General features: G+C 42.5%; 1 pseudogene; it reads left to right on the top strand.

Annotated features, from left to right (window-relative positions):
- The first annotated feature begins 11254 nt into the window (after positions 1-11254).
- Positions 11255-11373, top strand: LOC143999253 (5S ribosomal RNA; annotated as a pseudogene).
- The last annotated feature ends 2221 nt before the right edge of the window (positions 11374-13594 follow it).

Below are 13594 nucleotides of genomic sequence, written 5' to 3'. Positions count from 1 at the left end.
AAAGGCATCACAGAATGGGATCCACCACCCCCCGTCCCATACCCCAAAAGTACATGCAGCCCCCGAACAAATGTATTTCTCTCTTTGGCAGATTGTCCTCTCCTTACCCCCTCTCCTCCATCCACGCCCCGGGGGAAAAGGGGGAGGGAAGGGGGGAAAAGAGGGGGGTAAGGGGGGAAAGGGGGAGTGAAAGGGGGGAGGGAAGGGGGGAGGGAAGGGAAGGAGGTAAGGGAGGGAAGGGGGAGGGAAGGAGGGGCAGCAAAGGAGAGGGGACAAACATGCGGAAAGGTCAAGTCCTTTAGCGTGCTCACACCAGCAACCACCCGGACCCCATAAGTTTCAACTCCTCCCCTCCATGGTCACCACATGAAGATCAAAGAGGAGCAGCCCTGGTCAGTGCATGGAGAATCCGGCAGGCAAGGGGCTGGGGCCACCATCCCTCCATCCAACGGGAGACTTCACCCGAGCAGCAGTTCTGGGGCCCGCCAATTAGTGTCTCTCCTGCATCACCATCGGGGGCTGTGTAGAGCATCCAGAGGGAGGCTGGGACCGCCAAAACAGTAAGGGGTAAATCCTCCAGGGGGGTCCAGAGTCAAACTGGAGGGAAGCAGTGTCTTGCACCAATAGGCTCAATAAATAAGTCATCCAGGGTGTCCCCGAAAGCTGCAGAAGGCAATGTCGGCAAAGAGTAGGTGGGGGCCAGAGGGGGGGACGAGGGGCGCAACCAGGGAGAGGGGACACATATGCGGGAATGTCAAGCCCTTCCAGTACAGCGCACTAGGTATCACTCAGACCCCCCAAAGTGCAACTCCCCCCTCTAAGGTCAAGACTCCAGAAGGGAAGATGAGCCGCCCTGGTCTGTACATGAAAGAACCTGCTGCCAAGGGGTTGGGGCCATCATCCCTTCCTCCAATGGGAGATGCCACCTGTCAAGTGGTGCCCCTCCGACAATGTCTTTGGGGTATATGTGGAGCATCCAGGGGGAGGCAGGGACCACCCAAACAGTGAGGGGTAACGCCTCCAATGGGGACCGGTGTCAGACAGGAGGATAGCGGTGTCTTGTACAAGTTGGTTAATTAGACAAGTATTCCAGTGTGTTCCTGTGAGCAGCGGAAGGAAAGGTCGGTAAGGATTATGAATGGGTGGGGGCCAGGGAGTGCATAAAACTGCCACCAGATGACCGGGGCAGAGAGGGCAAGGGGATGAAAGTCAGATCTGGTAGGTGGGGGGGGGGGGGGTGAGGAGTCTCACTCATATTACTCACGTTGGCCATCCCTTGAAGCTGAGCTCTCTGCATACCCAGGATGTTCTTCTGTATAATCTAGCCTCTCTGTATCAACTAGCCGGTCTTCTGTATACACTAGTCCGTCCCTAGCTTGTCTTTTATACACATAGTCTCTCGGTATACCCCGCCTTTCTGTATACATCTTTATACCCTAGCCTCTATGTATAATCTTGCCTCTCATTATACCCCAGCCTGTATTCTGTTTACCCAATTTTGTCTTTTATATAAACTAGCCTGTCTACTGTATAACTTAGCTTCTCATTATACCCCGGCCTCACTGTCAGCTTGTCTCTGTACACTAGCCTCTCTGTTTTCCCTAGTCTCTCTGTTTAAAATAGCCTCTCTGTATACACTAGTCTGTCCGTATACTTTAGCAAGTCTGCACACACTAGCCTCTTTGTGTAAAACAGCCTCTCCCTCTGTATAACCTTGCCTCCATCTCTGCATATCCAGTACGTTCTTCTGTATAATCTAGCCTGTCTTTTGTACACATTAGCCTCTCTGTATAAACTTGCTGGTCTTCTGTATACACTATTCCGTCTGTATACACTAGCAAGTCTGTGTAACCCGGTCTCTCTCTCCCTAGAAAACACCAACCCTGGCCCTGACAGAGGAGGAGGGTTTAATAGTCCCTCAGACTCCTCCCACAAATACGGGCTGGCCTGCGGCCAGCCTTCCCACTTGTAATCGGAGTCTTCAAGTGGGAAATGCGATATTACTTAACCACTTCCCACCCGGCCAATGCACATATACGGCCGGGTGGGAGCCGTCTACTTCTGATAGGACGTTCAGGAATGTCAATCAGGGCTCTGTGATTGGCCCTCCTGATCACATGACGGCCGTGTCCAATCACGGCCATCATGTGATGTAAACAAACAGCCGGTTGCTAGGCAATCGGCTCCTCCTCTCCTCACACAGAAGTCATCGCTGAGGAGAGGAGAGTAGATTGCTGCAGCCGGCTGATGATCAGTGAGTATGAGCTGTTTTTTACAGCTTTTTACTCACTGATCTTCAGTCTAGTGTAAACACACAACACATTACACAGTGTAAACACAGTCCCCACATATGTCCCCATAACACACATGTCCCCAAAACATACATGTCCCCAAAAAATAAAAACACATGTCCCTAATAATAAAAACATGTCCCCCACATATGTCCCACTAAAATCACTTGTCCCAATGATTATGTGCACACATATGTACGTGATCACCTGCACACATATGTACATGATCATTTGCGTACATATGTCCGTGATCACACAAACCAATTATTATACACTTAACGGATTTTTTTTTACCAAAAACATGTAGCAGAATACATTTTGGCTTAAATTTATGACAAAATTTGATTTTATTGGATTTCTTTTAAAATAGAAAAAAGAAAATATTGTTTTTTTTCCAAATTTCCGTTTTTTTGCGCTTATATCGCAAAAAATAAAAAACGGAGTCGTGAATAAATACCACCAAAATAAATCTCTATTTGTGCGAACAAAATGATAAAAATTTCATTTGGGTACAGTGTAGCATGACCGCGCAATTGTCACTGAAAGCGCTAGAGCGATGAAAGCTGAAAATTGGGCTGGGAAGGAAGGGGGCGAAAGTGCCCTGTATTGTAGTGGTTAAGAACCAAGGCCTGAGGTGTGCCATGGCCTGGATGGTCAGTATGCTTGAAAAGAGGGCAAAAAGACAAAAGTATAGGTGGAAAAGGAAAGGTAAAGATCCCATCCATAAAATGACATATACCCAAACGCCAACTGTAAGTTACCGCTGTGAGAGTAGAACCCACCGACTCTTGACCTGAAGATGAGAAGGAACCCCCTAAGAGCCTGCAAGCTACGCAAACCCAAATGAATGTCCCGTGAAGGATAGGATGAGCCTGATGCCCAAGGTAACCCAGACATGAGAATGAACTTCTTGTGAATGAGAGGATACGTGGGGAAAAGGGAGCAAGGGCTGACCCGAAGAACCCTACAAGAAGATGGCTGAGCAGACTGAAAAAACCCAACACAAGACTGCCTGGGGTATACAGTGAGGCTATTATAATTGGAATGAGGCTGGGGTAATAAGATTGGCTTGGGTATACGGCGAGGTAGACCCTAGAAAAGAAACAGAAATCAGAAAAGTCAAACAAGGTAATACAGATAGGCTAATGTTATTCCCCTGAGCCTGGTGTATACAGAAGAATGGCTAGTGTATACAGAGAGGCTAGTGTGTACAGATGACAAGCTATTGTTTACAGATAGGCTTGTGTATACAGAAGAGAGTCTGGGGAATTCAGTGAAGCTAGTGTATGCAGAGAGGCTGGGGCACCGAGACTATTGTAAAAAGAAGGCAGGCTAGTGTATATAGGTTACGGGCACGTGTATACAGAAGACAGAGAGGCTAGTCTATATAGAGGGACTGGTGTACACAGAAAGATTAATGTATACAGAAAGGCTAGCGTGTACAGGAGACATTACTTTATTTTTTGCTAATGCAACTACATCTAAATCATGTAAAGAGTTACAGTGCTTTTTTCATATTTGGTGCTGTTAAAAGGTCAGTAGTGTGTTGTCAGTGGTGATATAAATGTGACAGTTAATGTAGAGAACTACATATATAAAAAATAGAGCAAAAGAGTGCTAAGTTTATTTTGTTAAGTCATTGACTGATAGACGTTAAGTAATTGGCCGTTATTGGTTTGGCAGTACATGGTTTATTTTGATGTAAGATAGTTTTATTCTCTACCTATAGCCGAGTTTTAGACGACTTTATTATTAGCATTAGACGCATTAATCATATTTATTATGCAGAGTGTAAGTATTGTAGTGAGACGATATTGCTTTTGAAAGATTTGTATTATTATACATAGCATTGTTAGTAGACCAATAGGACAATTTACATGGCTTAATATTGCAGAGCGTAATTTAACAGGAAAGAAATCCAAAGCGTTAGTTGCAGTAGCTTCATAAAACTGAGAAATCGTTGCATTACTCTAAATGTAAAAGTTGTTCCGGTAGCACTGAGAAGACTGATATTAGATGAGTGATCTACCCATTCCGTTTACTATTGCAGAGAGATACCGGTTAAATGTTAATATCTTAATATTTATTGCTGCGTGTAAGGTAGAAATAAGATGGTTTTGTGTGAGTTGGTTTACCAGGATATAGAGATCGTAATCTGGTTATTCTAATAATAAATATAGCAAAATAACACAGATTAATATTGAGACAGTATATACAAGTCGAGTTTAAGTGGAAATACAGGAAATGACAGCAACGACGTGTGTAGGTTTTTATCAATCGGGTTCATTACGTGTCTTTAATAATGTAGTAAATATACCCCAAATATAGCATAAGGATAAGAAAGGAAAATAACTGGCAGAGGATGACATGGCAAAAAGACAAACTGCATTAGAAATGTGAATGTGAATTAGAGATGAAATGTCAATCCCCATTGGTAACCATTAATAAAGTTAACACGGCTACGTACAGCAAAGTTTGAGCTAAGCAGCTAAATATTCCTTTATATTGCAGAGCTTAAGTATTGCAGTTGAAAAGAGATCGGAAGCGTTTTTTGCAGTAGCTTCAAAATGACTGAGAAATCATTTCATTACTCTAAATGAAAAAGTTATCCCGGTAGCACTGAGTGGACTGATATTAGATGAGTTATCGTTGTAATACAAATTCAGTTTCCTATAGCAGAGAGATACCAGCTAAATGTAAGAAGAGCAATAGAACTGTTCACATCGGTAGCATTGCATTACTCTTAATATGTGAAGCGTGTAAAGAAGCAAAAGATGGTTTTGTATTATCCTAAAAGTAGCAGTATACGTAATAAAGGTGGATTTAGACATAGCAAACCCTATAATCTAATTTAGCAAAATTAGAAAGGATAATATTGAGACAGTATAAACAGGTCGAGTTTAAGTGGAAATACACAAAATATCTAGCTTACCTTTTCATTGTTCAATAGAGCCTAGCAACGTAATACCAAGTTAGAATATCGGACTAGCAATTAGATGAGATGATTGCTGTAATCATAAAATATCAGCAACTTGTCTTTAAGGATGAGAAAGTATAATAACCGGAAAAGTATGAAATTTTAAAGAGACAAATTGCATTAGAGATGTGAGATAGACATGAAATGTCAATCCCCATTGGTTACTTACATGAAACCATTAATACAGTTAACGCGGCTACATACAGCAAAATGTGAGCTAAGCAGCTAAAGGGTATACATTATTTAAGAGTAAATTAACGTAGCTTGTAAATTCCAACGTGTAAATCGTTCCATTAATTTTGTTACGCACGAAGACGGCTTACACTGACTTTTCTCCGTTTCCACTGGTTATCCGCATAATGTATCAGTAACCCTGAAAATTAATAGTGATAGACAGTTTACAATAGGATGTATGCTTGATGTGAATGTAAAATAGTTGCATTATGTGTTATTAATGTAATCAAACTTTATTGCTATCCTTTGCTACTGCAACCACTTTCTCGCATTTTGCTGCTTTTAAAAAATGTGTTGCCAGTGTTATGTGTTACAAATGGTTATCAGTGTGACAGTTGAAGTAATATACAAAATAGAGTCAGAAAGAGAATCCTATTGCATAGAGGTAGAGAGATGGTTGCATTATTCTTAATGTGCCGGCTTTAAAAGGTTTTAAAAAGATGGTTTTGTGTGAATTTTGCTTTAACGTAAAATTAGCTGTAGACATTATATCTATGGTTACGTTTACAATGATTTAGAGATAGTAATCTCTATAATATAATAATAATAAGTATATTGAGGCAGTAAATATAAATACAGATAAAGTGAATACACAAAAGGGATCAAGAGATTGTTGCAAAGTAATATCCTCATTAAGGCCGATTGTCGGAATAGCAACATAACACGAAATATGAGCACGGCTAAAATACAGAAAAACAGTACATTATTTAGGAGTACAGTAGAATATAGTATAAATTATTTAAGATTAAATTGACTTAGCCTGAAAAAATCTAAGTTTAAATCGTTGAGTAAATCGTTGAGTAAATCGTAAATTTATCAGCTAAGTTAACTCTGAGATTATGATTAATTTGACAATTCCATTACGCGGTCCATTTCCACTGGTATAATCATAATGTAATATCAGTAATTGCTATCAGTAAATGTTAAAATTTTAGACAGTTTACATTAAGATGTGGAATTGATATGGATTTAAAAGCGGTACATTAATTTTCTGAAGCATATGGCAGAAAGACGGCTTACACTGCTTTTCTCACATTTTGCTGCGGTAAAAAGAAATGTTTTGTCACTGTGTTTTAACTGTGCAATGATCCTAGTGCAGAGAGATACTCAGTTAATGTCAGAGATACTCGGTTAATGTCAGAAAAGCAATAAAACTTTTTACATCGTTAGCGAGCGATAGTTACATTACTCATAATATGTGCAGCATGTCTGGTAGCAAATGGATGGTTTTGTGAACATTTTGCATTACCGTACAATTAGCGGTAGACCTCATCGAAGTGAATAGATTTAACTGGTTTTGAGATAGTACTCTCTATTTCTAATAATAAATAAAGCAAAATAAGTCAGGATGGTGTGTCGTCAGTGGTGATATCAAAGTGACAGTTGATGTGGAGAATTACAAATATGCAAAATAGAGCAAAAGAGTGCAAAGTTTATTTTGTTAAGTCATTGACTGATAAGTAATTTTTTAAGTTATTGGCCGTTATTGTTTTGGCAGTACATGGTTTATTTTGATGTATGATAGTTTTATTGCATGCTTGATGTGGGTGATTAAAATCGTGTAGTCTATATTTAGCATAAGAATGAAAAGGCATAACATGGCAATGAGACAAACTCCATTAGAGATGCGAACTAGATGAAATGATGAAATGTGTCTGTATATCCAAGATTGTCTATTGTTATCACTTAGCCTACCCTCTAAATTCACTAGCCTCTCTATATACACGAGCATGTTTTCTGTTTCTGTATACATTACTCTGTCTTCTTTACACCCTGGCCTGTCTTCTATATACACTCTGTTATACACTAGTTTCTCTGTATACACTAGCCGGTCTTCTGCATACAAAAGCCTGTCTTCGGTATACACTAGCCTATTTTCTGAATACACTAGCCCGTCTTCTGTATGCCCTAGCCTGTCTTCTGTATACATTAGTCTCTCTGTATAAACTAGCATCTCTCTATACCCCAAACTGTCCTCTGTAAACACTTGTCTCTCTTTATAGCCTGTCTAGCCTTTCATCTGTACACACTAGCTTCTCTGTATACACTAAACAGGCTTCTATATAAAATAGCTTCACTGTATGCACTAGCCTCTCTGTATAATCTAGCCTTTATTCTGTATTCACTAGCCTTTCTTCTGTATGCTGTAGTCTTCTATATATACTAGCTTCTCTGTACACCCTTGCATCTCTATAAACACTGTGTAAACTAGCCAGTCTTATGTATACACTCGCCGACTGTATACACCAGACTCTCTGAATACACTAAACCCTCTGTATACCACATCCTGTCTTCTGTATACACTAGACTGTAAAAATTAGCTAGAATACACCAGCCTGTCTTCTGTACCCACTAGACTCTCTGTATAAACTACCCAGTCTTTTGTATACACTATCAGCTTTGATGTATACCCAAGCCTATCTTCTGTATATGCACTGTCCTTTCTGTATACACTCGACTCTCTCTATACACTAATCTCTCTATATACACTAACATCTTTGTATATACTAGCCTCTCTTTAAACTAGCCTCTCTGTGTACCCCAGCCTCACTGTTTACTCTAGCATCTCTGTATACTCAAGCCTATCTGCATGCACGAGTCTGTATTCTGTATTCACTAGCCTTTCTTCTGTATGCTGTAGTCTTCTTTATATACCAGCTTCTCTGTACACCCTTGCATCTCTTTAAACACTGTGTAAACTAGCCAGTCTTATTTATACACTCGCCGACTGTATACACTAGACTCTCTGAATACCTAGCCTATGTTCTGAATACACTAGCCCGTCTTCTGTCTTCTGTATGCCCTCTCTGTATAAACTAGCATCTCTCTATACCCCAAACTGTCCTCTGTAAACACTTGTCTCTCTTTATAGCCTTTCTAGCCTTTCTTCTGTACACACTAGCTTCTCTGTATACACTAAACAGGCTTCTATATAAAATATCTTCACTGTATGCACTAGCCTCTCTGTATAATCTAGCCTCTCTTTATACCCTAGATAGTGTTCTGCATACACTAGCCTCTCAGTAGAAGCCAGCCTTTATTCTGTATTCACTAGCCTTTCTTCTGTATGCTGTAGTCTTCTATATATACTAGCTTCTCTGTACACCCTTGCATCTCTGTAAACCCTGTGTAAACTAGCCAGTCTTATGTATACACTCGCCGACTGTATACACCAGACTCTCTGAATACACTAAACCCTCTGTATTCTACATCCTGTCTTCTGTATACACTAGACTGTAAAAATTAGCTAGAATACACCAGCCTGTCTTCTGTACCCACTAGACTCTCTGTATAAACTACCCAGTCTTCTGTATACACTATCAGCTTTGATGTATACCCAAGCCTATCTTCTGTATATGCACTGTCCTTTCTGTATACACTCGACTCTCTCTTTACACTAATCTCTCTATATACACTAACATCTTTGTATATACTAGCCTCTCTTTAAACTAGCCTCTCTGTGTACCCCAGCCTCACTGTTTACTCTAGCATCTCTGTATACTCAAGCCTATCTTCATGCACGAGTCTGTATTCTGTATTCACTAGCGTTTCTTCTGTATGCTGTAGTCTTCTTTATATACCAGCTTCTCTGTACACCCTTGCATCTCTGTAAACACTGTGTAAACTAGCCAGTCTTATTTATACACTCGCCGACTGTATACACTAGACTGTCTGAATACCTAGCCTATGTTCTGAATACACTAGCCCGTCTTCTGTCTTCTGTATGCCCTCTCTGTATAAACTAGCATCTCTCTATACCCCAAACTGTCCTCTGTAAACAATTGTCTCTCGTTATAGCCTGTCTAGCCTTTGTTCTGTACACACTAGCTTCTCTGTATACACTAAGCAGGCTTCTATATAAAATAGCTTCACTGTATGCACTAGCCTCTCTGTATAATCTAGCCTCTCTTTATACCCTAGATAGTGTTCTGCATACACCTCTCCATAGAAGCCAGCCTTTATTCTGTATTCACTAGCCTTTCTTCTGTATGCTGTAGTCTTCTATATATACTAGCTTCTCTGTACACCCTGGCATCTCTATACGCCAGACTCTCTGAATACACTAAACCCTCTGTATACCACAGCCTGTGTTCTGTATACACTAGACTGTAAAAACTAGCTAGAATACACCAGCCTGTCTTCTGTACCCACTAGATTCTCTGTATACACTACCCAGTCTTCTGTATACACTATCAGCTTTGATGTATACCCAAGCCTGTCTTCTGTATACACTAGTCTCTCTATATGCACTGTCCTATCTGTATACACTCGACTCTCTCTATACACTAACATCTTTGTATATACTAGCCTCTCTTTAAACAAGCCTCTCTGTGTACCCCAGCCTCACTGTTTACTCTAGTATCTCTGTATACTCAAGCCTATCTGCATACACGAGTCTGTATTCTGTATACACTAGCCTCTCTTTAAACTAGCCTCTCTGTATACCCCAGAATAACTGTATACTCTAGCCTCTCTGTATACACTAGCATTTCTGTATACATCACCCTATCTGTATTCACTAGCCTCTCTGTATACCGCAGCCTGCCTCTCTATATACACTCGCTTTCTTCTGAATATAATAGTCTCAGTCTCTCTCTATAACCAAGCCTGTTTTCTGTATACATTAGCATGTGTCCTGTATACACTAGCCTGTCTTCTTTATTCTCTAGCTTACCTTCTATATACACTGCCATTTATGAGGTAAACAAAGATTCTAGTGTACATAAACGACAGGCTAGAGTATAAAGAGAGGATAGGTTATACAGAAGAAAGCCTAGTTTATACAGAACACAGGCTAGTACCCTGAGCCTGGGTGAGAGAGGATGAGGAGCATTAGGAGGGCTTGGTCTTTCACATCCGACAAAGTGTTCGGCATGATGTGGCTCAACACGTCCAGCTGCCGAAAATAAGGACAAGCGTGGGAGGCACACAACACCCACTGTAACAGAGCTAGGTTCCTGCATTACAGAAACAGAACACCAGCAATAAGGGGTATCTTCAGCTGTATACTGTGCAGGAGGCACACAACACCCACTCTAACTTCTGCACTGCAGATGCCTGTATTGCAAAAATTGAACACCAGTAATAAAGGGTAGCTTCAGGTGTGTACTGTGCAGGAGGCACATAACACCCACTGTAACAGTGCTAGGTTCCCAAGCAGTAAAGACACTGTCCCTGCCTATCGTCCTCTATCCCTGACCGCCGAAACACACTATACAAGGCGGCCTCGCTGGCGGCCTTATATAGTGTGGGGTGTGTACTAAACCCCCTTGAGATATAATTGGCCACAGGAATACTGCCTGTGGTCAATTGTGGCTCTCCTCTCAGAGGATGTCACATCTGTTCTTATTATATAGAACTTATTATGCTCCTCGTAAACTTTTTCAATTTGGCCGAACGGCCGCACGCAAGTTGCCCCCGGTGCGGGAACATGGTGGGAGACATGATGCACATGTTTTGGAGATGCCCGAAGTTGATCTGCTACTGGACGGAGGTGACAGGAACCATTGATCGGGTGTTTGGAACCTCCACCAGGATGGAGGCGAAGTATTGTCTCCTGGGATTAGTTGATTGAGTTGGAAACCCGGGAAGCAGCCAGATGGCAGTTCTGAGATGCCTATTTCAGGCAAGGAAACTGATTGCCCAACCCTGCTTAGCCTCCAATGTTGGCAATGACTTGTTTTTTTTAGCTTGTTTCCCAAGATCACCATGTTGGCGTTTGTCAAGATGGTTGAGAGTGCCCAAAGAGATCGCCTATGGCCCCATCACCTTGAAAGTGCCCGATCGTGTCTGATCTCGGAGGTTAAGCATTGTCGGGCCTGATTAGTAACTGGATGGAAGACCGACTGGGAATACCAGGTGCCGTATGCTTATTTCTTGATCATACATCACGGGACACAGGATCATTACATAATGGGTTATATAGGCACCTCTGGTGATTGGACACTGGTTAACCCCCAATTAAGGAGAATTCCTTCCCTATATAACCCCTCCCATATGGGAGGCACCTCATTTTTTCCTTCGCCAGTGGTGGTTGGTCACGTAAAACATGTGCTATGAAGAAAGTTCTGTGCAGGTCCCTGCGGGGGCCTAAGGGCTACAACAAACCGGATCCATATCTCGGGCCGATATTTTGACTCCCAAGATGATATGGTACCCGGGACTCGTCATCTGAAGAAACAAGGTTTTGCCTGTAAGTCCTCTCCTATTGGAAGACTGGGCTCTGGGAAAACCAGACTTACTGTACTATTTACATAGTGGCACGAAAGTTTCTGGCAGAGTCTTTTACAAGGTCCAGGTAGGAGGTTCTTCTGAGAAGGAACCCCAAAAAAACCTGAAGGTTGGCACAACTCTGCCCGCCGTGATGGGTGAAGGCTGGAATCTGTCTGTTTTCAGCAATTCCTGCGGCAAGGACAGGTAAGGGAAGTTAATCCTGTATAAATTATATTATGGATTTCTTCATTGAGTAGTTGTATGTCCTACCTGGTTTTCACAACTAGGGGGAGTAAGAGCAGCCTGATGCATACTTACATGCCTTTCAGATACACACGCTCAGTGAAGCCTGGTTCTCCCAGATGACTCATGTCTCCACTGCAATCTCTGCCACAATGAAGGTAATACAGGGGTCCCACGTAGTCTGGGGGTCCCAGACAGCTCCGATGGCAATTCCCTTCCCCCTGGATACCGGCAGTCCTCGTGCATGCGCGCCAAGCACGCTCCCGTGCTAATGGAGGAGGCGGGAGTGTGTTTGCGAGCCGCGTCGTTCGGTGTGCACGGCGCTGTACTGCGCAGGCGCCAGGCGGCAGTTTTACAGCCCAGAGCGTCAGGGGGCTGTAAGTGGAGACACAGGAGCTGTGGGCAGTAAGCATCCCAAGGGATTCGATCCAGGCAAACCTAAGACACCTACTCAGCATCAGGTTGTGCAGTTTAAGCATATAAATTTATTGTGAGACTTTAAGCACAACAGTGATTGCACTTTGTACTAGTACCTCTGCTTTGTAGCTTAGGACTAAGTCTCCTCGTAAGAGGGTCTCAGGGGGAGATAACAAGGACACTGGTAAGTCACCGCCTAGGTCTAGGGGTTCTAAAAATGCCTGTAGGTTACCATCCCCCCCCTGCAAGACTGAATTCAGCCTCACAGTGCCCCTGTCAGGATTTGCAGCCTCTCCTAATATTTCAGCCCCGGTATACATCACTGAGGACTCCCTTAGGGCTACATTGGAGGGTTTTGAAGGGAGAATCATGAATTTTATTTCAGCTTCCCTGAAAGATAGCAGGAAAAGGGGTAGATCCCCTCCCTCTGCTGAGATTCCTCTTTCAGATGACACTTCTGACAATGAGGAGAGATCCCTATCTTGGGACAGGGATCTTGAGCAGTTGGATGAATCAGAGGAAGAGGAGAGAGTCCCCTCCTCCCTGGCACTTAGAAAACAGGTGCAGTATTATACTGAATTGGTGCGTACCACATTCAGAATGCCTGCTGCTGAGATCGCTACATCCTCTGTTTCTTCCCTGGGAGTCAGGAAAATGCCACAACCTGCCTTTTCCTTTCCAATTAATCCCTTAATGGATAAATTGTTGTATGAGGATTGGGGACATCCCGATAAACTGTTTGCTCCTCCTAAAAGGTTTTCTATGCTTTATCCTCTGGAGGAAAGTTTCACCAAGAAATGGGGGGTCCCATCTGTCGATGCGGCTGTTTCTTGCGTGAATAGAAACCTGACCTGTCCTTTGGATAATGCTCAGGTATTTAAAGATTCAACTGATAAGAAGCTGGAAACATTATTAAAAGCCTCCTTTTCCATGACTGGCACTGTAGTGAAACTTACAGTCGCAGCTGTGGGGTTGTGTCAGTTCCTCAAGGAACAGGTTAAGCAGATGCTTGGCCTCCTTTCCAATGAGGAAGTGGAGAATTATGCAGAAATACCTCAAATTCTGTGTTTCATGATTGATGCGATTTTGGATTCTGTCCAACAAGCATCTCGTTTGTCTCTCCTGTTGGTACACATGCGAAGGGCCCTATGGCTAAAGAATTGGGCAGCTGAGCTATCATGCAAGAAGCATTTGATTGGGTTCCGTTTAAAGGGGAACG

This window comes from Lithobates pipiens, unplaced genomic scaffold, assembly GCF_037356315.1.
Source record: "Lithobates pipiens isolate NorthernLeopardFrog02 unplaced genomic scaffold, aLitPip1_a1.2 Scaffold_19, whole genome shotgun sequence".
Taxonomy (NCBI): Eukaryota; Metazoa; Chordata; class Amphibia; order Anura; family Ranidae; genus Lithobates; species Lithobates pipiens.
Note: the sequence above shows the minus strand (reverse complement) of the source record. Positions and strands in the feature narration are given on the sequence as shown.